Below are 25257 nucleotides of genomic sequence, written 5' to 3'. Positions count from 1 at the left end.
TTTTCCCAGATCATCTCTAAAAAGATGGTGGCACAAGCTCAAAACTGTGAACTTTATGTGCTAATTAATTAGATATTACACAGTCTCTGTTCACATGATGACACCTGAGGAAGTGTATGTGTGTTGGCGTTAAAAGTGTGTGAATCTGTGTCCCTGCCTGTTAATGTGTGAAACTGTGCCTGCATGTCCGTATGTCGGTGTGGTCACGCATGTCTTTGTGTGCCTGTGGGTGTACGTGCATGTCTGAGTGTGTTTGAGTCGATGTCTGTGTGTAGGAACGTGTGTGTGCATGTGTGTGTGTTTATGTGCGCGTGTCTGTGAGAACATCTGTGCATGTGTGTGTCTGCGCATGTGTGTGTTTGTGTGGCATCCAAATGTGTAAAACCTTGCTGTATCTGTGCAGGTATACTAACTATTGTTCTTTAGATGTTAATAAAAAGGACAGTAGGTCTGATTCGAAAATGCGAGTTGTGTCGGATTTGGCGGCAGTTAAAACATTAACTTGATTAAATATCTACGACAAAGGCATCCTCCCAATAAAATAAGCATTTCCCGATAGTAAACTTTCCTGCCCACCCCCACAAGTGTGAAGTTCCCCCCGTTTAACAATATTTTCTTTAAGGCGCAGAAATGCACAGCCGCCATTCTCGTCCCTATAAATGTTCAAAATGTTGCTTTACATCATTTGAAAATAAGTACAGATCAAGCAGATTTGTGCTAGTTATGATGTTTCTATTCATTGCCATGGCAACAGATTGGTACCCTCTCAAACTATGATATTACAATGAGCTCTATCATTAATGCTCCTTGGAGAGCACATTCTTTGCTAAAATGCATGCAGTGCATAGGCACTATTAACCTCCTAAGTGATTTACTTCTTCGCATAACAAAAGTTCCCCTAGCAGCAAACGGCGCACGGTTGGAATAAACCAAATATAACCGCCGCCCGGCCGACCTGAACAGACTATGCAGAAAGGAGAGGTGGTGTCGCCCCTAAGATTAGCAAAATTGTTGAGTAACAGTTTGAGAGCAAGTGGTATTTTCTGTAAGGGGAAGGGAGATAAGCTACGAAGGGGAAGCCAATGCCGTGAACCGGAGGGACCAATCATTGTGGGGGTGTCGAGTGGGGTGGGTTGTGTAAAATGAAGCAGTCCCGCATATAACAGTTCTACAGGCAGTGGGCCTCGTTTAATGTCAAATACATTTATTCATAGTGATGAGAGGGGGGCTAGCGAACGCTTACAGCAGCATTGCGATGTGACAAGGGAAGGCGCGCATATAATGTATTTCGCACCAATTTTGCTGTCAGATCGTCTATTTGAAACGTTGCGTGTTCAGAATAATACATTTGATTAATGTTGCTGCACTTTGGAAATATTAATTTTAATCGCTGGCCCAGAAATAGGATGGGGGCCGAATTTGCCTCCCACATCCGCCTTTATTTACCAACATCGCTTTGTGGTTGTAATGTCGCGGGCCAAGTGGTGTTTTGAGAACACACCCTGGCCACAGAGCATTTTGGTTTCGACCGCGGCAGTCCTGTGCCAGACCAGGAACAGTGGTGCATGAATGTTCACTCGTGCAACGTGCAGTTTGCGAGTAATGCATTGGGCCCGATCCAGCCAAATAGGCACAGAGCACAACAACTAGTGACCAGGACAGTTGCATGCCACCCTTGCCCTGACAACCTGCCACTCCTGGCCCACCATGCTTGCCGGAATCCCTGGTGGCGGGAAACAACTCAGTGCTTCTCCAAAATGGCACCACCCACCGGCCACACCCGACCTCAGTAAGTCGACAAGGAAGGCGGCTCCACATTCCACGGTTCCACCTTCACCCCTTCCTGATCAATCACCTCATGTACTCAGCAAGCACAATTTGTGGACACTTCGAGCCCGGGCAGGGAACTGAGTTCATGCCTCTGCGCCATGTTGGCCTAATTATGATATATTTACCAGCGCCTGTCAAGCTATTACTGCCTGATGAGGTGAAAGGAGTGAAAGAGCCCACACACATCCCGAGCAACAAGGCCAGCTGCCACACAATATAGGCACGGTATATGGCCAGCAACTACCACCCAAACCTCAGCAGTGATTGCCTACACCCATGCCAGGTACCTCTCCACACTGACCATGTATCCATCATCAGGGAGGCACCAAGAAAGACCACTGATTCCCCACACTGATCGGGTCAACACCACTCTGCACAGTTAAAAAGATAGTAGAGAGCTGGTAAGGGGCCACACTGCCACCCACTCATCTACACCTATGGCAGCAGCGACACCACATCACACACACAGTATCTTCGCACATGGCATTCATAACAATCATGAAACCTTTTGCAGTCACAGGTGTGACATCCTCACAAGCCATTAAATTGGCAATGTCAGTGGACCGTCTGGAAACATACTTCTCTGCAGTAGGACTTGAGGCAGACAGGTGACAACCCATGCTCCTTCATCTCAGTGGCACCACCATACACAAGCTGTCCAATAAGGTAGGCAAAGCAGGCCCTCCATACACCTACACCACACTCAGGTGGCACTGACCGCTCACTTTGAACCCCTAGCCCATCCGGACTATTAGAGATTCCAGGTCAGGCAAGCCCAACAGATGGCAGAATAGTCTGTGGACAACTTCTATACCAGGCTCTGTGAGTTGGCAAGCATGTGCACTCTCCCCGATGAGTCAGATTAAATTTGAGCTCAATTCATCTGGGGCTGTAGATCAGCAAAACTCTGTGAGCACATTCTACAGATGCCCTGCATGATGATGGCAGACATCTACACCATGGGCAGAGAGAAAGGAAGTGTTGAAGTTGTGGGCTGCACACATGGAGGCCACACTCTAGTATGCCATCAAGACAGAATCAGTCAAGCAAGTGGAAGCCACCTCCTTGACTCACAGCAAAAGGGACCACCCCAAAATGCCACAGCTTCTAGACCCTGTAGATGGTGTGGAGGACCTACCCCACATGTGGGAGACTATCTGGAAAAAGAGAGAAAATGCTCTGCATATGGCAAGATGAACCACTATGCCAAAGTCTGTCATTCAACACCCCTAGTGAAAGAGCCCAAGAAGAAGACGGCCAACCAAGTAGACACTGAATCCATGCTAGCAGATGCCATTAACATGGATAATGATAAGTCAGAGAGTATAGTTTGCATCATATACATTATAGAGCCAGTTACATACCACATCCGCCAATCCCCCTGGTGCCAAGTCATTGTTGACAGACAATCACTGGTGGTACTCATGGACACAGGGGCAGCAATCAATATTTTGCTCCTATTGCTGAACAAGAAAATGGCTTTCCCACCAGCACTCTGTCCTGCCACCCCCAGAGTATTTGCCTGTGGCACCTCCACGTGCCTCCCGCTTGCAAGCCAGTTCATCATCACCATCAGCCACCAAAACAAAGGTCTACATCGTGGATGGAGGTGCTGGCCTGCAACTCAGCTGCCACACCGATGAGTACCTATAGCTGGTCCAGTTTGCATTTGGGGTCCATGTCAGTGCTGTTGACTTCCTTTTGGATACGTGTGAACAACTTTTCCAGGGCATTGGATGCCTCAAAGACCAAGTAGTCCATCTCCACATCGACCAATCAGTGCAACCAGTAGCTTTAAAACATCATCAAAAGTGGAGGCATAGCTACTGAAGTAGGAGTAGGCCAGTTTCATTGAAAAAGTGTAAGTGCCAATGCCCTGGGTATTGCCCATGATAGTCACCTGCAAGCCAAAACAGCCTGGAGAAGTACGTATGTGCGTGGACATGAGACTCCCAAACACCGCTGTAAAGAGTGAAGGCCACATAACTCCTACTGTGGATGACATTGTGGGAGAGCTTTCCGGCTCCCAGAGGTTCTTGAAAATGGATCTATGGTCTGGCTACTACCAGATACTCCTGGTGGCGAGTCCTGCCATGTGACCTTGTTCTCCACCCACCTTGGCTTGAGACAATATAAATGCCTCAATTTCAGCATCTCCAGCGCTACTGAAGTGTTTGAAGATATTATCAGAGAAGTGCTGACAGGCGGTACCAGAGTCTTGGATGTCATTTACGACATCCTGATCCATGCACCTACCTTGGAAGATCATCTTAAGAGACGCACTCAGTGTTCGGCTGCCAACAAAGCTGTGTCCTTACCTTGCATAAGGAGAAGTGTGAGTTCCTGAAGGAGGAGATATGTTTCTTTGGGTACCATCTCTCCATAAAGGGAATCCCCTGCAACTTAGAAAGGTCCATGACATCCAGTCCACACCTCCGCACTCGACAGTCACCAGAGTTGGAAACTTTTCAGGAATGGTCACCTGCTGAGGCCGTTTCATGCATAACCTGACCCACCTCACAGGCCGCTATGTGACCTCACCAAACTGTCAACTACCTGGCATTGCGGTCCTGTAAAAGAGAAGTCCTTTCAAGACACAAAGCAAGCCCTATTCGCAGACAGCAAACTTGCCTATTTTGACCCCAGTAAAGACACTGAGTTTTCAGTAGAAGCCAGACCTACATGCCTGGGAGAGGTCCTGTCCCAGAATCAGCAGTGCTGAGAGTGGGCCCTCCATTGCCTATGCCAGCCATGCTTTGACCCCCACCAAGCAGCGCTACTCTCATATTGAAAAAAAGGCCATCACAATTCATTGAGGCTGCAGACATTTTCACATCTACCTGTATTGGCACCCCTCACAGTCAGTACCGGACACAAGCCTTTGATACAACTCTTCAAAGGATCAGTGTCAAAATCTCAACCGCAAATAGAAAAATGGATGCTCCAGTTACAGGAGTATCATTTCTCTGTGGGATACCGACCTAGAATCTACAACCTGGTGAACTACCTATCATGACAAGCCCGGGCTGCCACAGCTCAGGAAGAGCAAGAGGCAGAAGATGCTGAAGAGTATGTGATGTTCATTGTGGAACGGTTACACCTGTTCCCCATTTCACTGACCAACATCATTGAAGCTACTCAAGCTGATGACTGTATCCAACAGGCCATGGTAGCCATGAGGTCAGGAAGGTGGGACATCATCATGACAGCCCTGCTCCAAAAGAGGGTGGAAGCCCAGAGCATACTCAAATCCCTACATTTGGTGTGCGAAGAGCTCACCATCTTGGCAGATAGATGCCTACTCAAGGGACCCTGGCTCATCATGCCAGCCGTTCTAACTCAGTGAATGGTAGACCTTGCACATGGATCACACCAAGGAGTCCTCAAAACAAAGAATAGACTAAGAAATAAGGTGTGGTTTCCCAGCCTCGATGAGAAAGTTGGACAGACTGTCCAACAATGCGAGCTCTGCCAAGCCACTGGGAGGAGTGACCCTCTTGCATCTGACTTCACTGAAAGATCTCCTGATGCCCCCAGGACCCATGCCAGCACAGACTTTTTGTAGGTTGCCGGACGGCAGAGCTGTTGATGGTCATCGACGATTATTCAAAATACCCAGAGGTCAAGATCGTGAAAGCCACCTCTGTTGAAGAAATGATTCCTAATCTGGAAAAATTGTACCCACCCACGGGCAAATAAGGGAACTCCACATGGATAATGGTCCACCTTTCAATAGGCAGGACCTGGATAACTACATGTTATCCAGTGGAACTAAGCACTGCAGGGTTATCCCCCAATGGCCTCAAGCCAACAGCGAAGTAGAATAATTCATGAGGCCCATCACAAAAACTATTGACAGTGACAGCGACGAAAAGAAAAAGCAGGGAGGAGGGAAAAAGCAGGGTCTAAAAAGTACAAGCATGAGATGAAAGTCACAGGAAGTGTTATCTGGTGGAAGACCGAAGCATGAGAATCTTAAAAAAAACGTAAGACCTCCACACTTCTTTTGCTTTTTTCAGCACAGTTAACAATATTCTAACACTGACACAAAACACTATGCGGCTACTGGATGGTACATTTAAATCCTTTCCACCACACTTTGTTGAGTTGTACACAATACACAGCCAGCACGATAATACTGACATTCCACTAATTTATGCGCTGGTATCCAAGAAACAATTCAACAATATTACAACATACTAACAGCAAGTAGAGAAAAAAACTAACATGAATGCAGCAATAAAACCAGTCTTTAAAATATATCTTCTAACAACAATACAAGAATGTTATTTTCCTTTTATAGAAGCCTTATGGTGACAACTATAAATACTCACCTTAAATGTTGACTGTACAACCAATAGACAATTGCTTTTGAAATAAAAAAATATGTGGTCCAAGCATACGTTCCACCAACTGACGTAATCCCGCAATGAACATTCAACCCCACCAATAAAGGAAATCTAACTCTCTTCTTGGCATACCTTGAAGGCATTTTGGTTGGTCGCATGCACATTCAGGGCACGGTTCCCAACCCACTTTCCACACACCAGGGTGGAATGCCTATACTGTAACCTGAGAAGGCAAAACTAGTAAGGTAGTGGAAGGGTGACATAACTCCTTCAAGGTACACTTGGAAACACCACCGTACCATAAATCAATTTATTGAAATTTCAAAAAAACATTGCAGTTATCAAGACCTATGCTACAATCAAGCCCTGGATGAAACATTACACCCTAAACTTTCCAAACAAACTCAACACATTGACAAAAGGTAGCTGTAAAACTACAGCTCTACAAACTAAAGCTCAAATATTACTCTAACCTACTCCACACAAAACAAAATGGCATCACCAAACTAAAAAGATCTACCTAAACAATCCAAAAAGAAAACATGATGATTATTTATTGTTTTTCTAAATAACTAAACAATCCATTCCTTAAATAAGAAAACAGAAAAAATTAAAAGCAAATACACAATCAGAATTATAAAGTGAATTAATATTTGTATTCATTTTGAAAATATTATTTATCCTAAAAATGTATAGACATATACATAATGCTAACAAATCAACAATCAACATAAAGCAATAGAATATTTAATTGGAAAGCAACCCAACAAAAATAATGTAACATAAATTACCCAAAAGTTTAACTTTCCAGAAACATAATACAGTTCACTTCATTGTACTTTCACACTGTAAAAATATATCATAACATTCATATCATCATAAATGAATAAACATTAAAGTAAAACTGTATCCCAACTGTTGGGTTAGAAGGTCCCTCTCATGATTTCAAATGTGCACCCCTGCCCTTAGCGCCCCAACCGTTATGTTATTTGGATCCCTGATGCTGATTTTGCTGGCGGGGGCCTATCATTTAGTAGCCTTGGGTACAGGTGTGGCAGTGGCCATTTGCATCTCCAAAATAAATGTAGTAGTAAAATAATGGCAGCAAAATGGAAATAAAAAAACAACTTTACTTACTTTAAGGTCGCTGAAGAAATTGTATGACGTTTTTTTAAATGTATTTAAAAAACATACAAATTCATATTATATATTTAATAGATTACAAAAGTATTAACAATGTTAAAAATGTTAACTACATTTTATATTAGGAAACAGTGGTACATACATAGCAGAATAATCTATTCACAATATTTTTTAATTTATTATCAGTATTTTCTCACTTAAATGCACATTGTGAGAGAACAGGGCTGATTGCAGAGCCCCCCTAACTTTTTGCCCCCATTTTCCACTTTTTGCTGGTGTTTTCCTGACTCTGGTGGTGCCCTGGGTACTGCTAACCAGTCCCAGGGCCTGTGCTCTGTGTAAAATCAGTATGAAAATTAGGTTAATTATAATTGGCTAAGTCAACCTACCTATAAGTCCCCAGTATATGGTAGGGCATGTAGGTTTAGGGATCCCAGCACATGTAGTGCACCGATAGGTGCACTGCTGAGGTGCCCAGTGTCATTTTAAAAACAGGCCTGCCTTGCTGGCTGCTTTTAAATTAAAGTTATATGCAAATTCGACTTTGGAATTAAAAGTAGTTCCAAAGTCTTAAACTATCTTATTTTTACATACATCACCCCTAAGGTGTGCCCTATGTGCCCCTAGGGGTGGGTGCCATGTAACTATAAGCAGGGACCTTATAAAATAGTTTTAGAAGCCCTGATGAGGTAAAACAGCTACATTTGTTTTTCCCTCATTGTAGTTAATGGCCTCCATAGGCTAGAATGGGGAGACTTTATTTTAATCTTTAAAGTCCCCTTAAGTAACAGATACCAGAAGTTTGGTATCAAATTAATTGTTATAATAAATCCCACAACTTCCAGTTGTTGGATTTAATATAACTTGTTCAGGTAAAGAGTTTTAAACTTTACCTGAAAAGTTGCCAACTTCAGCCCTGCAGTGTTTTTGCTGCTGTGCTCTGATTGGCCAGACTCTGGCAGCCTGGCCAAGCTGCATTGATGAGGTGTGAAGTGGCCTGGCTCAACACGAAGAGATGTGCCTGTGGGAGGAGATCTCCCCTCAGCAGATGGTGAGGCAGGAAGGGGGAGGGCTGCCAAACTGGTCTTCAAAGGCAGAGAAGGACATTTGGAGCAACCCAGCAACACCCCCCCCATCCTGCAAACCCAGACAACTAGGTGCCCCCTTGATTAGATTAGGAGAGGGCTGTGTTTAGGATTTTTAGTCACACCAGTGGGTGGGCTCAGCCAGATGTAACCTCCAAAAATCACTTTCAGCCATGATGGATTTTTGAGGAATGTTGCTCCCTGGGATTGATTTTTGCCACACTTCCCAGGAAGTGGTCTTCACAGGGGGAAGAACCCTGCACCTGATTGGAGAACCAGGACCCCCCTGTTTTTCACCCAGGAGCAGGGATAAAACTAGCAGACTTGCACCCACACCTCAGTTCCCTACCAGATCCCTACCAGGAAGAACTACAGAAGAAGAAGGACTGCCCTGCTGGACCCCTGGCCTGCACCTGGACACTGCACTCTGAAGGACTGCACCAGCTGCACACTTGGGCTTCACCACAAGAAGGACTTTGCCTGGCTTCAACTGGTTCAAGGAGGGACTCCCTGTTTGCTACAGGTGAAAACTTGCTAACCAGAGTCCCCTGCACCAAATCCTGAAGAAACCAACCAGCTGACCACTGTCCAGTGGCCAAAAAGGAGTTTGCGACAGGTGCATTCTGGGAGTTGTAGTCCACACCCCAAGGATCATCTCAGAGCTTCTGGAACCTTGGAGGGAGCTGTGGACCCCAAAATAACCTTAGAGGAACATCTGGAAGAAGATCCAGAAGTTTGGAGAACTTTTGGAAAAAAGCTCCATAGAGGGATCGACCCGCCGCGGCAACTCTAGCCGGCTTGCCTCAACCGCGACCCGGCCTGACTTGCAGGTTCGTCCCGGTGAACAAAATCTCCAAAAAAGAGACTAACTCCAAACGTAGGAAGTTGACCGGGACCTCCCAGCCAGCGTATCCGAGGAGGGCTCCAAGAACGTCAGATCAAGATCCAGGTTTGCCCCGGTCAAAGGATTTTCACCTTGAAAAAACAACTAAGTCCGAAGGTAAAAATCTCCACCGATGGCTTCCGCAACGCGTATCCGAGGAAGAGTTCCAGGAGGTCGGATTGGACTGGCAGGTTCGTCCCGCTGAAGAAAATCTTCTGAAAAACGACTAAGTCCTATGGTAAACGTTTGACCGAGGCCTCCCGCGGGCTGTAGACGAGCCAGGCTTCATCGCGTTCAGCCTTGAACTTTGACTTTGCCCCGGTTGAGGTGCGACCAGATGACCAGATTGGCAGTTTTTGTTTCTAGGCGCTAGAAAACAATAATTCTTTACAAATTCATATCTCTGGTTCCCCTTATCCGATTTTATTTGTTTTTGTGTAATTTTAAAGATAAAAATATAATCTACTTTTATAAATTGATTTTGGATTTTTAAACTGTTTCCTGTGTTTTATTTAATTACTGTTTTGTGATATTTGAATGCTTTACACTCTGTCTCCTACATTAAGCCTTGCCGCTCGTTGCCAAGCTACCAAGGTTTGAGCTAGGTTTAATTCACTGAGACCTAACTGGACCTAAGTGGAGGTTAGTGGCCTATTGCTAAGTGTAGGTACTTACCTGCCCTTACCAGTGACCCATTTTCCAACACACATTAGATGTTCTTATGACTTTCACTTGAAATAAATTTAATTTTATTTAAAATGCACCTTTCAAACATTTTTATACATAATTTTGATTCATGTTACTTCAATCCCACTTAACGTTGGGAAAGGACATATATTTGGGGAAGTCAGATTTACTATTCTTACTCCAATCCCACTTTCATTAGGGAACTGGTTTATATGGCAGGAATAGGGCAAGGAACGTCTCAGTCAGTTTGAATGAATCAAGGGCTGTTTGAAAGCAGGAGAGAAGAGGAATCAACAGGGGCTACAAATCCCAGTCTGTTTTCAGCTCATCAAAGCACATGTGACCCTTCTGTGGTAAGTACTGATTCCATTGCCTTTCTATATTGTTAGACCTGGCATCTTTTGGCATGGTTTGCTTTCTGACCTCCTGTTTTGACTGTGTGCTGAACTTTGTTTTTGCTCACCAGTGCTAAAGTGTATTTGCTCTGTGTCTAAAACATGGTAACATTGGCTTCTCCATGATTCGCATATTTGATTTGCTAGTTAGTCCCTAGTGCACTATAGTATGTCCAGGGCCTGTAAGTCAAATGCTACTAGTGGACCTGAAGCACTGGTTGTGACACCACCTTTCAAACATGCCTCAGGCCTGCCATTGAAGAGCCTGTGTGTGCAGTTTAAACTGCCAATTCAACCTGACAAGTGCACCCAATTGCCGGACTCAAACCTTCCTTCTTATTACATGTAAGTCACCCCTAAGATAGGCGGTGGTTAGCCCCAATGGCAGGGTCAGTGTATTTAAAATGTTGGGCATGTAACTTTAAGTATAACATGTCCAGGTAGTGAAAAACTCTTAACTTTGTTTTTCACTATTGCAATGACTATTTCTCCCATTGCCTAACATTGGGGTTACCTTGGAACATCTTCTGTGTGTAATTTACAATTGGGAAAAGACAAAAAAATTGAGTTTGGTGTCTCTCGGCTCACAATTTAAAAATACACCTTTTGGTAAAGTTGGTTTTTAAATTGCAGGACTAAAAAATGCCACTTTTAGAAAGATTGCATTTTCTTACTTTACCATTCTGTGCCTTAGCATATCTCTCAATACATGTTGGGTTTAGGTCTCTGCTCCATTTCTGCATTCTCTCCAGACAGCCACAAACAGGAAGGGCTGGATGTGACAGAAGATGCAGCTGTATTCATTTGCATACTGATAGTCATCCTGGGCAGAGAGAGGGAGAGGAAGTTCACACTTACATCTGAATAGGCTGTGTCCTGCCCTCACACAAAGGGCTGATTACCCCCTACTGGTAGGCTGGAGCCAGGGCTGGGTTGAAAGAGAACATCGTGCACTTCAGAGAATGATTTGGAAGGTACCCCTCCCTACATCAAAGGCCATTTAGGGTATAAGTACCAGGCCTCTGACACCATATACTCAGAACTTCTGAACTGAGGACGTTCTAACATGAAGGACTGCTGTGCTGTCAGGAGGGACTGCTACTTTGCTGTTTGCTCCGCTGTGCTGGCTTCTTGGCTTCTGGATCTAAGTCTCTACATTCTGCAAACTAATGTTTCTCCACGGGCCTGACTGAGCTTGCTTCTTGTTTCTAAAGCCTCAGGGATATCAAATACAACACCTGCATCTTGCTACCAGCACCTGGGCTCCTCTGATGTGAGTCCTGCTCTGCCAAGTGGTGCCAGATCTAGTCTTGGCCCCTTGAAGCTCAGTGCAGTGCTGCAACACAAGAAGTGATGCAATGACACAGGCGTGTCACTTGGAACTGATGCATCCCGCTGGAGAAATGCCTCTTTGCCCCTGCCTGCACCAAAGAAGTGGGCACTGCTCACCGACTGCGTGATACAACTATCCTGACTTGCAACACAGCCCTTGCTTGGACGGTGCAGCACTGATGCATCAGAACCAGTACTCATCGCTTCTGGACATCGACGCATCAATGACGTTGCCTGATCAGGAACCAATACATCAGATGCCAGCACGATCACTACCGTCCTCTGGATCAACACATTGTCACCAAGCATTGACACAACAAAGGTACTCTGAGTGAGTCTGTATGACTTCTGTATCCGATCCGTGCTCCTTCGTGATCAGACTGCACTTTTGGATGTGCCCCGTACCAGCAGAATCAGAAAGCTCCGATTGTAACTATTGTTTTTTAAGCGCTGGATTTTGATTTAACCTTTAAAAATTCATTACTTCACTTGTGTATGCTGGAGTTTTGTTGTTTAGGTCTTGTTTGACTCAGATAATTATTGGCCTTTTCTCTAAACTGGTGTGGAGTCCTTTTGTGGTGTATTCACTGTTTTAATGTGTGTGCACACAAATACTTTACACATTGCCTTTTCAGTTTAGCCTAACTGCTCTGTGCCAAGCTAAAAGAGGGTGAGCACAGGTAAACTTATAGTGCATATCTTGCTTGCCCTGACTAAGATTGTGGTCCCTACGTGGACAGAGTGCAAACCTCTGCCAACTAGAAACCCAATTTCTAACATATACTAATGCTTATTTACATCTGCTTGTTCTGATTCATTTCCTGTTCCCTCCCCAAACATCTGAAGTAGACAAGAATCACCTGTGTCTGTCTTTCTCGTTCCTTTCCACCTTTTCCCTTTTGACTCTCAGCTTCATCTAAGTTCCACTTTTTTGATCATTAGAGAGGGAGCAGGATGAAAATGATTCTCATAGGCCATTTATTGGGCTCTGGACTCCTTGACAATCCTATACAGTATACAACTCAGGACAAAACCAAGATTCAAGAAGACATTGACATTGCCAAGCGGGAACGGCCTTACCTCTTAATGCGGGTAAGCAAATTAATACCTCCCACGTGTTATAGGTCTCTGCGTTGTACTGTCACCATCTCTACTAATCCAGGGTTTCCTATTGGTAACAACCCACAGGTGCTGAAAGGTGCACCTTTCCCAAACAGTGGGCCTTTACAGCTAGCCCCCGACAAATACAATGGAGAGCCTGTATTTTTTGAAGGCGTATAGCCCAGGGTTAATTACATTTTCTAGCACGGCCTCAAGTGTTTTCTTCAAACACTGCTAAAGTTACATTTGTACTTTCTTATTTAAGGAAACACACTTTAGATTGGCCAACTCAACTTATAAACAATCAGCACCCTTAAATTTCCAGTTATTTACAGTTAAAGTTAGTTAAGGGAGATTTTTGGAAAGAGACAAAACTTACAAACTGTCCATTTAGGCCTACACGTTTTATGGCAGGGTACTAGAGATATCAGAGCTTATCCTAGGCATTTCTAGTATTTATTTGATGCACGTGGGTGGAGGAATGAGGCAGCTGCAACCACCTTTTACCAAAGTTTGCGGGAAAAGCTGAAGGATGCCTTGAGTATGGTGGTAAATTGTTCTACTGTGGTAACAGCTTTGATTCTCCTTACCTTACAAACTGACGCTAAACTAAGAGCGAGGCTTTGTTAAAAAAAGAGCTTGGGTAGAAAGCCTGATATAAACTTTCTCATCGGTTAAGACTAAAAGTAGAGCCAGTGAAAAATCAGGGCACGGGGGAAAGTGTTGAAGTAAAAAGGCCTCTAACATGATAAAAAGAATGCTTCTGCAAAGAGGATGTATGCATGTACTATAGTCAGAAAGGACATTATGTCAAAAAAAGTTCTACAAAGCCAGGAAGTGGGGTAGCCTTCTCCTGACTGACAGGCTGTGAGTGGGATCCATCTATGAATTCTATGTTTTTTACCTTACAAGTAACATGACTGTTTCCATAAGGCCACAATCGTTTTTTGTTCTATTATATAGCGGATATCTGAATGCATCATGGGTGTACAATGTCAAAGTTGGTTGCAAGTTCTGGTATGAAAGAAAGATAATCCTGAACCCATCAAAGGCATTGATGGTACCCCACTATCTTCAGGGGTTGTAAATTGTGAAACTGAGTTACTAGTAATGTCCAGAGAGATTGGTCAATTATAAGAGATTCAATTTGATATTTTTTGTTTCAAACATTTACATTCTTTTTGGACTACGTGACTAAGAAGATACTATCTTATGGTTGAGTGAGCCCTTCTATCCTTACATTCATCTCCAACTACTGTTAGGAGAAAGGCTATCAGAGGGAACCTGAGAAAAAGACTCAGAGTTTGACTCACAGAGTTAAACTTACATGTTTGTGTAAATTTGCTCTTTTTCGGTATTCACTATCTATGATTTAATAGTAACTTTATGACTGTAGAGACTCTTCAGTCGGCCAGAGAACTCTGCACATAAAACAATATGCTTCTCTGTCTACACCCAAGCCTTAAGTGTGAAAGAGGGAATTCTTTGGTAAGCTGGATTTGAGTGGGTGGTCATATGAGGTCATTCCTTACACATAGGGTCTGAAGTACCTTCTAATCTTATTTTCCTCTTTGTCCTTTTACTTTATTAGATACAGACACATTCCATAGCAATCTGAGAGGGAACTTAAGTAAAAGACTCACACTCAGAAGAACCAGAACAGACAGAGATGTTGTCTCTTTTTAATCCACTTCCTCCTTCCCCTGAGTGCAGGTGCAGTTCAAACTGTCTTTCATAATTCGGACGGGATGAGTGGTTAGGTGGCGTTGGAAACATTCTTCTGGGATCACATCTTGCTCCCACGGGATAGTACAACCTGAGGAAAAGAAGAAAGAGCAGGTTAGTGCTACATCATTACAGAATAGTAGGTCCACATATTTATCTTGTCAGAGCAAGATGAAATCCTGCAATTAGTCATTAGTTGATGTAGTCAACCTCTTAGTATCTTTACAAAATGAAACTAAAGACTTATTCCAGACAGGACAAGAATCTCAGGAAGAAACATGTCAATTACAAAGGTTAGATGATATTCAAAGAAATCTAAGTTGTACCACTCATACAGAAAAAACAACTACAGTTGGAGGTGCTATATCTAATTTAAGCATAAACTGTCGAACTTTAGTTATCCATATCCACATACTATTCCACCGGAAACAAAATACACTACTGGAGGAGTAAATCCTGCCTCAATAGTGCAAGTAATTAGTCCTCACACACTACCTTTGCACCACCTGAATGATTTTATGGGGAACCTTCAACATTTTCCACTTCTTATTTGTGGGGTACACAGTTTTCTTGTCTTTAATACTGGTGGAAAGGGATGGTCCTTTCTTGTACAAATATGTGACATTTAGAGCTGGAATGAAAATGTTCTTTGATAAGAACACTTGTACCCAATGTTTAGACACAGAATTATCAAATCTCAAAGAAGGTTAAATGGACCTTATTTCTTATCTGACCAATTTTAATCAATTGGTTGCTGAGTATGGGTAGCCTGAGGAGCAGAAAGCTTTGCTCTTTTATAGAGGACTAATAGATGACCTTAAAGATTTACTAGCTGAGGTTGTTAATCCTCCAGAGGATTGTGATGAATTTATTTATTTATTTAGTAGTCAAATTAGATCCTTGATTGACAGAAAGAATGATCGGGGTAAATTAGATGAAAAGGTGGTTATAATTAGATGAGCGATCAGAGATGAAATCTGAATCTAAGCCTTTGGATGAAAGTGAACTGATGCAAACTAGAGGGGTTTGTGCCCCACTTTCAAAAGAAGAGAGACAGACACATAGCGATCAGAAATGTTGTCTCTAATGTAGAAAGGCAAGTCATTGTTTTTTAGAAAGTGTACTAGTAAACCCATAGGTAAAATTTGAGGAGTTTTAGCTGGCGGGAATGTTCAGAGCCCGGTAGTTGCTAAGACACAACGTGTGGGTGAGCAGGGTTTAAAGGTCTTTAAAGAATTGGGAAACTCCTCTATGGAAAATTTGATTGAACATTTTCATTTGCCTGTGGAATTGGAATTGAAGCGTAATACCAAAGAGTCTATTTATATATGCTCATTGGCTCAGAGGCAACAGGTAACTTTATGCACTTAACTTTTGCTAAAGTTTTGGGCTTTCCTATTATAGAAGAGGACATGATGTAAAGCAATCTGTTCTATAGATGGCAGGAAAAGTTTGTCTGAAAGAGTTAATACCCAGACAATTCAGTTAGCCATGACGATTCTTGGTGGACATCAGTAACAGGTCTAGGTTGATTTGAAGTCATCACCTAAGTTTAAGCAATTCTTGGAGTATCATGGATGCACCAGCACAATCAAAGCATTGACTGAATGGTAAGAAGTTGCATGCAGAAACCAGAATTAAATCATGGGTGTTTTCAGTGCACTCTGGGAAACATGGAGTCATTGATCCCTTAAGTATATATGGATTTCAAAGACATATTTGACAAAAAATGCTAGTGTATTACAATCTCATAGACCTTTTGATTGTCGTGTAGATCTCTAACTTGGTACACAACTTCTGTGTAGCATAATTTATGCTCTGACAGAACATAAAAGTGTTCATCTTATACTAACTTTTGGGTTTTGGATTAATTTATCCATCACGGTCTCCATTCTCCTTGGATTAACTTTTTGTTTCAAAGAAAGGAGAAGAAATCAGAAAGTGCACAGTTTATTGAGCCCTTAATTGTGTTACTAAAGAAAACTGATTTTTCCTACTGTCAATCCCAATGGTATTAGGCCAAGTAAAGAAAGCAACTATCTACAGGAAATTAAACCTGAAGAGGGCATACCATCTTGTGAACATCTATGATTGTGACAAGTGGAAAACGGCATTCCAAACTAAACTTAGTCTGTATGAAAGTCTTGTTATGTCCTTTGGATTGTGCAGTGCCCAGGCTGCTGTTAAATACTTCATAAATAAGGTATTAAACAAATTCTTAGACATTTGTGCTGTGGTCTATATTGGTTAAATTTTTATGTACTCAAATTCCCTAACTGGACATATTGGTCCTGTAAGATCTATTTCACTGACATTACGAGACAACCACCTTCTCACTAAACTAAAGAAACTTACATTCCATGTTACTGAAATCAAATCCCTGAGATTTGCCATTTCTCCTACTGGCATTCATATGGACATGAAACATGAAGAAAGTTGATGACACAGAATATTGGAAAACCCCTCAATCAGTGGAGGAGGTGCAGAGGTTTTTAGGTATTGCCAATTTCTACTGGTGCTTTATTAATCAGTTCTCAGTGACATTTTCTCCAATAACACATTTGCTGAAAACAGGGATGAAATTCCAAAAGGATTCAGAAGTAGAGAAAGCTGGCCAGTTTTTGAAGAAACAGTTTCTCACTGTCCCAGTGCTAAGCCATTCAGACTTATCCAGTGAGCCTGCTGTGGATACGGATGCTTCAGAAAGCACCACTGAAGAAATATTATCACAACGCAATGCCGCCACAGAGCAATTATAGCCAGTTGATGATTCTCTTGTAAATTGAGCCTAGCAGAATCAAATTACACTGTTCCAGTTAGAGAATTACTTGCTATAAATGTAGCATCTAAAGAATGATGTCACTATTTATTGGGAGCACAACACACCACCACAATTTTGACAGATCATCACAATATACAATTTTTAAGTCAGCCCAAGCTCTCCCTTCTAAACCGCTATATTGAGCACTATGTTTTAATTAGGCCTAGGTAGAACTTACAGAATTCTGTTTCTCAGAAATCGATGTACTGCAAAAAAGCCTCTGTGTGACTACGCGGAACTCCGTGAGCGGACGGAGCTGCTCTTCTGTCCATGTTCGCCCATTCGCTCAGTTTTTTTTATAATGTTAGTAGCGTAATGCATGCTTCTGCACTGCAAATGCAGCACAAACGGCACCACGCTGTCCGCATGGGTGTGGCAATTTTGTTTTACCTGCTTTCCTGTTCTGTGCATGTACTAGGCCTGATTTTCTAATCCTATTTACATTTATGCAATCCTCCCCATATCCCACTCATTCACCTCTCATTTACCTTTATTTTATTATTGTTATTGACCTTTATTTTATTATTTTTTGTCTTTAAGTATTTACAGTTTTTTTGTGACTGTTGTGTACTTTTTTTATGTTTCCCTTTACTTCCTTATTTCTTCCTTTCTTCCTCTCATTTCTTGCTTTTTCTATTTATTTATTCTTCTCCCTGCCCAGAACAATGGCAGATCAGGGCCACAGTGGAAAGTCAGGGAGCTGTGGTTCCAGTGCGGCTGCTAGCTGCACACACACACACCTTGTAGTTGCCGGCCCTGCCAAGGGGTGCTGCCCCGCACCATTTATTCTAAGGTGGAGGTGGCTACTCTAATTTTTATGTGCAGCGCCACCTCCCCTCCATGCTGGAAGTGGGCTGCAGGCCTGGAAGCAGTTACGCCCTCCTGGAGCATCGACTGCTGTGAGGGAGGGTGTGCCGGTGTGTACACTGGTATCCTGGGATCCAGTGCACCCAGCAGCAGTTAATACACCACTGGATGGACATAATGGAACGTGAGCAGGATGCCTCACCCTGCTGGGCATCGAGGTTTGTCAGGACTCGGTGAGTGATTATGTTGTTTTCTGCAATGCTAATATTTTTTCAAATAGCATGCTGCTCACACTCCGAGATAAATTAAGTTTACTTTATGATGAATATTATGTGATCCAGTTCATACTTGCGCTGATTATATAAAAAGCCACACAGACCCCTCTGTTCTGTCACCAAGGTAGTGGTAGCAGCAGTAAGTACTATCAGTGAGTTTGCATTCTCTGTACCTTTCTTTATAGCTTTGTAGCTGAGACAGTCCCAACCATTGTCTCCCAGTGATGTGTTGTGTGTATCTATGCATTAAAAAGGGAGACTGAGTTGGCCCATCAAAGGTGGTTGAGAAGCAAAGATCATTTGCTGCTATGCATTAGTAGTTCCAAATGTAGTTTAGGTTTAGGAAATAGGGCTTTGGTTTCGGAAATTAAGAACAGGCCAACTTTGCCTGTCAAAATATTTTTGGGGAGATTAACCATATCACTAATCTATTTTTTTAATCTACTTTATTTCTTTCCTCAGCACCCAAGGGCAAAAAAAGGGCTAGTTTGGAGGCAGGTCAGAGATCCAGGGGTGCCACAGCTGGTGGATCTGCTGGCTCTATTAACCTCCAGGGTGCCTGGGGCGAGCTGGTCCCGCCCTGGCACACGGTTCCCATGTGCCCAGGATGAGACCAGCTCGTCCTGCACCCATCCCACGGGGGGATCACTAGTGCTCCCCTCATGGGCCTCCCTCCCACACCCGCAGTCGGGGATGGAAGGGAAATCGCTTCCCCTTCCACCCTGACCGCCTCCTCAGCATTCTGATGACATCAGCGCGGCCACAGTACGCTGACGTCATGAAAAGCTGCTGAGGATGCGCTGGAAGCCATTTGCTTCCAGCGCGTCGAGAGAGAGGACGTTCAAAAGGTGAGTCCCTCTATTTTGGGTTTTTTTCGGGGGGAGGGAAACAGACACAGGGGGAAAGGAAAGAGTTTTTCCTTTCCCCCTGTGCCTGTTTTCAATGGAATCTTGCTCCACGATAGCGGGCGATAGTGGAGCACGAATCCACCACTAGGCCCCATGCTTGTTTGTTTATTTTGGGGAGCGACCCCTTGGGCAATGGTCGCTCCCCTGGGGGCAATATAAAATCCGTGTTTCGGCACCCCGTGGGCAGATCCCCTGTTTTTTCCGGCCAATCTGTCCCCGGGGAGGAGCGAAACCCACTAGGAACCAGGGATTATGTTTTTTATTATGTTTTCGGGCAGCAAACCCTTAGGCAAGGGTCGCTGCCCTGGGGGCAATATTTTTTAAAATGTTTCGGCCCCCACCTCAGGCTAGATCGGCCATATTTATGTCCGATCTCACCCCGGGGTGGTCGAAACCCACTAGGCCCCAGGTATTGTGTGTTTTGTATGTGTGTTTTGTGTCTTGGGGGCACCCCTTGAGCAAGGATCGACCCCCCAAAGGGGGGAAATTAGTGTTGCCCATTTCTGCCCCCCTTGGGGGCAGATGGGCCTATTTTTTTTAGGCCCATCTGCCCCCAAGGAGGGCAGAAGCCACCAATACATCAGGGAGTTTTTTTTGTTTGGTTTCGCTTTGTTGTTTTGTGCTGAGAGGTGTCCCCTTTGGCAAGGGTCGCCCCCCCAAAGGGGGTACAGAGCTGTTGGCTATTTCTGCTCCCCCTTGGGGGAAGGTCGGCCTATTTTTGTTCAGCCCATCTGCCCCCAAGGGGGGCAGAATCTACTTAGGCACCAGGGATCTTGTGTGTGTGTGTTTTGTGTGCGGGCAGCCCCCTTGCAAGGGTTGCCCCTCTAAGGGGGCACATTACTGATGGCCATTTCTGCCCCCCTTGGGGGTGGATCGGCCTATTTTGTTTAGGTCTATCTGCCCCCAAGGGGGGCAGAAGCCACCAAGACATCAGGGATTTTTTTTTGTTTGTTCCCCTTTGTGTTTTTTGTGCTGGGGCCTATATTTGTAGGCCCATTAGAATTCACTTAGGCACCAGGGATCTTGTGTGTGTGTGTTTTTTGTGTGGGGGCGCAGCCCCTTTGGCAAGGGTATTTGTGTTTTCTTATGTCTAATTTTCTTTTTTCTTTTTAGTGGGATATTATTGGTGATTGCTGTCTGTGCAGAGTAGTTGCTGGTGAGTCTAGCTTTTTCAGGCAAGTGAGTGGTATAGGTTTTTAGTACATATCTCTTTGTGATACAGCTAAACTTTGTTTATTACTTATTTTAGACAGTGTTGGTTGTTGTTGGCAATCCATTTGTTGTAGGACCATGGCTAGCCGCAGAGTGACCGCTCAGCAGGTTGTTGGCATGCTTTTTGAGTCGTCTTCTGACCATGATTATGAGACTGACTCTGCATCTGAGGCAGAGGAGGAAGTGAGAGATTCTGGCAGTGAGTTTTCTGCCCAAGAGGATTCTTCTGATGAGGAAGCCACTCTCAGTGCAGATAAAGGGCCTGTTTTAGAGGAGGACATTAATGTGCCAAAATTGCAGCAGCCTGGGGCTGAAGAGTTTCCCAATGGAAGACCTGACACCTGGATTGCCCCAAACATGGAGCAGCCACAGTTGCCTGCATTTACTGGTCTCCCAGGGTATAGAGTCAACACAGAAAACTTTTTGCCTGTCAATTTTGTTCACTTGTTTATGGATAATGTATTTTTGGAAGAGATTGTGTAGCAGACTAATTTGTATGCAGAGCAATATTTGAGGGACAACGCTGCCAGACTTAGGCCTCAGTCAAGAGCTACCCAGTGGGTTCCCACAAATCTGGAAGAGATGAAAAAGTTTTTAGGTTTGACTTTTTTGATGGGATTTATAAGGAAGCCGTCACTGGCTTCTCATTGGTCTACTAGTCCCTTGATGGCAACGGCTATATTTCCTGCAACCATGACTCGTAATCGCTATTTGCTTCTTCTTCCAATGCAGCATTTTGTTGACAATGCTTTAGCCTTGCCACAAGATCACCCTGATTGTGACCGTCTTTTTAAGATTATGCCTGTCCTTGATCATTTTGTAGATCAGTTTTCAGAGGTGTATGTTCCAGGCAAAGAGATAAGTTTGGACAAGTCTTTGATCCTGTTCAAAGGGCTTTTGTTTTTTAAGCAATACATTCCTAGCAAGAGGGCAAGGTGTGGAATTAAATTGTACATACTGTCAGAAAGTAGTACAGGACACATGTATAATTTCCGGGTATTTACTGGTAGGGATTGAAGTATTGAGCCCCCTGGTTGTCCACCCACTTTTGGAGTTACCGAGAAAATTGTGTGGGAACTTGGTAGACGACTGTTTAACAAAGGTCACCATTTGTACGTAGATAATTTCTACACTGGAGTACAGTTGTTCAAGGAGTTGTTTAGAGTGGACACCGTTGCTTGTGGCACAATCTGTTCTAACTGGAAAGGCTATCCAAGGAATCTTGTCTGTAAAAAACTTGAGAGGGGACAGTGCCTTACAGGATAATGAGCTGCTAACTTTGAAATTGTCAGACAGGAGGGATGTGTACATGCTAACTACCATCCATGATGAGAGCACTTCCCCTGTGACTGTTTGGGGTCAGGTTGCCGAAGTGTGCAAACCTGCGTGCATTTTGGACTACAAGAAGCACATGGGTGGTGTTGATAGAGTAGATCAGAGGTTGGAACCTTACACTGCTCTTTGTAAGTCTTACATGTGGTATGAAAGTTGGCCATACATTTATTTCATTTGGCAACTTTTAATGCTTTTATTGTGTTCAAGGATTGTTCATATGAGTCAAGGATGAAATGTGTTGAATTTCAGAAGTCAGTGATAGAGAGCCTTATTGTGGTGGAACAGGCAAGAGTTCCTAGAGTAGCAGTGGTGGAGGATGTGGCTAGATTGAAAGATCACCGCTTTCCAGATCACATTCCTCTCACTCTCAAAAAAGACTTGCCCACTAAGAAATGTAGAGTATGTGCCTGAAGAGGTATCCAGAGGGAGAGCTGGATGTACTGCCCCGATTTCCCTTCAAACCCTGGGCTGTGTGTAGCCGGCTGTTCCAGGAGTTACCACACCCAAAAAATGTTTTGGGAAATACCGTGAGCGTAAACTGCCTATTTTATATTTTCAGATGTTCAGTTTCACATTTTTGTCATGTTTTCAGTTAGAGCTTTTGTGTTTGTAGTTTTGTACTTATTGTATAATTAGTTAGTGGTTTCTTTGATGTTTATAAACAAACAAAAGTGATGGTGGTGTGTGTGGAGTGGTGCTTGGCTGACGTTGTGCGTGGGGTGGTGCTTGACTGGCGGTGTGCGTGGGATGGCGTTTGGCTGGCGGTGTGCGTGGAGTGGCGCTTGGCTGGCGGTGCCAGCCAAATGTCAGTCCACACACTCCCATCAGGTAGTGTGATTGCTGTATCAGGCATGTGGGCGTATGTAAGTGATGGGCCCTTGAGTGGTGCTGTCTGTCGATGCCAGTGTTGTGATGTGCTGGATGTATGATGGAACAACGCATGCACTTACAATGCATGCCTTTACAACGCAGTAAGTACAATGCATGGTCATTACCACAAATGCACTTGCCACAAAATGTTTTTACAAGGCATATGCTTTTACCACGAATGTCTTTACCACAAACATTTCATAGTAAAGGCATAGTTGGTAAAGGCATATGCATGGGAAAAACTAGAGGTAAGTATAACAGACTTTATATATATATATACACACATATATATATATATATATATATATATATATATATATATATATATAAATGTGTGTATGTATATATAAATATATATATATAAATATATATATATATATGTAATATATATTCATTTATATATATGTACACACAACCTTATCACCCCTTACCACCTCAAACCCCATACCCACCCTAAACCCCCTTACCACCCCAAATCACATACCCACCCTAAAACCTAAAAATGCCGTTACCACCCCAAAACCCATAATCACCCTAAAACCTAAAAATGCCCTTACAATCCCAAAACCCATACCCACCCTAAAACCTAAACACCCCTTACCACCCCAAAACCCCATACCCACCCTAAAACATACAAATGCCCTTACCACCCCAAAACCCATACCCATCCTAAAACCTAAAAATAACCTTACCACCCCAAAACCCATACCCACCCTAAAACCTAAAAATAACCTTACTACCCCAAAACCCATGCCCACCCTAAAACCTAAAAATATCCTTACCACCCCAAAACCCTCAACCACCCTAGCACCTAAAAAAGCCCTTATGACCCAAAAACCCATACCCACCGAAAACCTAAAAATGCCCTACCACCCAAAAAGCCATACCTACCCTAAAACCTAAAAATGCCCTTACCACCCTAAAATCCCATACTCACCCTAAAACCTAAAAATACCCTTACCGCCCCAAAACCCATACCCACCCTAAAACCTAAAAATACCTTTACCACCCCAAACCCCATACCCACCCTAAAACCTAAAAATACCCTTACCACCACAAAACCCATGCCCACCATAAAAAAGCCCTTAGCACCCCAAAACCCATACCCACACACTGCCTAAAAATGCCCTTACGACTCCAAAACCCATACCCACCATAAAACCTAAAAAGGCCCTTACCACCCCAAAACCCATTCCCACCCTAAAACCTGAAAAAGCCCTTACCACCCCAAAACCCCATACCCACCCTAAAACCTAAAAATGCCCTTACCACCCCAAAACCCATACTCACACTAAAACTTAAAAATGCAATTACCACCAATAACTGATAGCCATCCTAACAACTTTATATATGTATATATTTATATATATATCACTCGACCCACTTAATACTTACCTGTACTTACTGTTAAAACCTTTACCATGAATACAGCTTTACAATTAATGCCTTCACAATGAAATTCATTGTAAAGGCATGCGTGGTAAAGGTATATTCGTGGTAAAGGCATGCGTGGTAAAGCCATGCATGGTAAACACATATGCGTTGTAAATGCATTTAGTTGTATTCACCTCGTTGTAAGTGATGTTTCCCTAGTGTGCTGGGCCCGTGTCTGAGGACATGACTTGTCTTGTGCATGTCATGTATGAAAGGTGTGTGAATGGACTGTAAAGCGGTTGGTGCCTTGACGTGGCTTTACAGCTCACCAGCTGTGAGTCATTGGTTTAGTTTTTTGGCCTTTCAGTTATTAACAGTGCATTTCATTTTTGTGAAATGTCTTGTTAATAAAATTTGATCTACTGAACCATCACTCATCTTCGTGCCAAATCCAACCAGTATGTGTGGTAAAAATGTCAAAGCGTCGCAGCACACCCATGACACGCTAGGTGTCTCAGGTGGGACCCCGATGATGAAGCATGCCACCAACTTGGTTGGTGAGTGAGGAGTCTTTTTAACATAACCTAAGTATGTTTCTTTTCACAATTTTTGTGTTTGGAACATTACATAAGTACGTGGACACATCAAAATGATATATTACAAAACTACCTGTGTTTGGGGGGAAGAGGACACCTATGTTTTTGGTCCCGGGTGTGGCCTTCATCTAGGGAAACCTACCAAACGCAGACATTTATTAAAACTAGACACCCTAAGGAGTCCAGGGAGGTGTGACTTGCGTGGTTCCCCCAACATTTTCTTACCCAGACTCCTTTTCAAATCCTCAAAATTTGCTTAAAAAAGCATATTTTCCTCACTTTTCTTTGTAGGATCACCGCTCTGGCACAAAGTTCCTACTCCCCAACATTCCCCTCCCTCTCCCAAGTAAAATGATACCTCACTTGTGTGGGCCCCCAAAGCAGAATCAGCCTAAAGATGTATAAAAGAAAAATATGTGCTTATCAACTCACTGTGCTAGCCCCTCAATCTCTACAGGTTTTTGGCCTTTTTCTGTTGCAGGCACCTGGGCCCCCACACAAGTGAGGTATCATTTGTATCGGAAGACTT

This window comes from Pleurodeles waltl, chromosome 1_1, assembly GCF_031143425.1.
Source record: "Pleurodeles waltl isolate 20211129_DDA chromosome 1_1, aPleWal1.hap1.20221129, whole genome shotgun sequence".
Lineage (NCBI taxonomy): Eukaryota > Metazoa > Chordata > Amphibia > Caudata > Salamandridae > Pleurodeles > Pleurodeles waltl.
The sequence above is the reverse complement of the archived record's forward strand: the minus strand, read 5'-3'. Positions refer to the sequence as shown.